Below are 1852 nucleotides of genomic sequence, written 5' to 3'. Positions count from 1 at the left end.
GGGCGGGCGGCTGCCGTGCGGGGCGAGGGGAGCCGGCCAGAGCGCGGCTCATGGGCAGACGGCTGCGGCCGAGAGCCGGAGTTGTGTCGCACTGACGGCAGTCACGCCGCGCAGCCCTCGGGAAGGAGGGGATTTGCGACACCGAACTGCAGACTCAAAAAGTGGGGAAAAACCCAGCCCGGCTGAATTTTGTGCCATTTAACACCGGGGTAATTACCACCAGTGGGAACCTACCGCCCACACAATTATGTGCTAGGATAAACTGGAAGAGCATAATTACCATTACAAATAACTTACTTCTTGCCTTTATTGCATCCGAAGCCTGGAGAAACTCCCACCAGCAATTCCCCACCCTGCCACCTTCCCTCTGGCGCCTGCTCCCGCCGCATCTCTCCCCGCCATGAGGGTCAGCACAGGGAGGAGAGGGGCCCATAAGCCCCCCCAGCACTGGGGACCACACCAAAATTCAGCCCCCTCACTTAATTTTCCTTAGGGACGCTCGGCAGAGGTGGTTCTGCTTCCCGGCAAACCGCCCTGGCGCAGGGCAAAGCTGGGCTTTCCAACATTCCCAGGTCAAATCCCGAGAGCTGGGGCCGACGGCGCCGTGCCCAGGGGGTCCTGGCCCCCCACCCTTCCCACGCAGCCCCCGCCGCAGGCAGCCCGTGCCGGTGTCCCGGCAAAGCCCGTCGGTGGCACTTACCGCCCCGCGCTCAGGGGGATGCTGTCCTCATGGCCCCGGCGGCGGCGGCGGCTCCTCCACGCTGGGTGTCCCGGGGGCAGCAGGCTCTGGGGGAGAGACACGAGGGGGATGAAGCCCAGGGAGGAAAAGCAAGGGTGTTCCTCCCCCAAAACAGCCTGACCCCCACTCCCCGTGTATTTTTTTAGCAGCTCAGCCTTCCCTCCTCCCCCGAGGCCACCCCGTAGGCAGCGCTGCCTGCACCGGTAGCGACGGGAACGGCTCCGCACGGCCGCAGACACGTGTTTCGCCCAGCTTAGCCCCAAAACCATCCCCAGCCCCATCCTCTTATGCAATTCCCTGCCAGCGGGCGCCGGAGCCGGCCCAGCGGCCACCTTGCCATTGACTTTGATTTGCTCTGGATCCAGCCATATGCTCCACAAAGCCTCCTCCCGCCACCCCGGCTTGCTGGTGCGAGCAAAGGGATTTTTTCCCGGCCGCCGGCCCGGCAGAGGCGCGAGCTCGGCCCGTTCTGCTTTGCAAATTAGCACGAGGTTTTGCCAGCGCGGGTCCTGCTGGGGATCTTTATGGCTGGGGATGAAAGCAGGAGAGAACAAACACGCAGCGTGAGCGCCCGGCACCGCGCGCAAGCTGGAGCCTGGGAAAAAAAAAAAAGAAATTAAAAAAAAAAATAAAGTGGTCTTCCCACTTAGGAGCTGAGCAAATTTGATCTGCAGTCGTCGGAAGAAAATAAATATGGAATAACGCCAGGTCGTTTTCACCGCGCTTTTAATCTATTTACTTTTTCCCAACTCATTGTAAGCAAGAAGGTTTGTGGAAAGCAAACATTTTATTTTATTACTAATTGCTCTGTTATTTTATTAGGCTGTATTAGTAAAATTTACTCAGCCTGGGGAAAGAAAAAAAAAAAAAGAGGGGCTTAGTAAGAGATCGCCTAATTTAGTACGTAATTCTGCGCCGAGTCATTATTTTCTTAAAAGGTGAATTAGCTGAAAGCAGTTCATTGGCTGTGTCAGGCAGGAAAGAGAGTGTCGTTAGGGAGAGGTTTGTCACCCCGATAGGTAAGGGCTGGGAAGGGGAAGGGGAAGGGGAGCGAGCAGGATGCAAAGATCGCAGCGAACGTGCTCAACGCAATCAGGAAATCAAATCTGTTAA

The sequence above is a fragment of the Charadrius vociferus genome, unplaced genomic scaffold (genome assembly GCF_000708025.1).
Source record: "Charadrius vociferus isolate BGI_N301 unplaced genomic scaffold, ASM70802v2 scaffold1578, whole genome shotgun sequence".
Taxonomy (NCBI): Eukaryota; Metazoa; Chordata; class Aves; order Charadriiformes; family Charadriidae; genus Charadrius; species Charadrius vociferus.
This window is presented reverse-complemented; position numbering follows the sequence as displayed.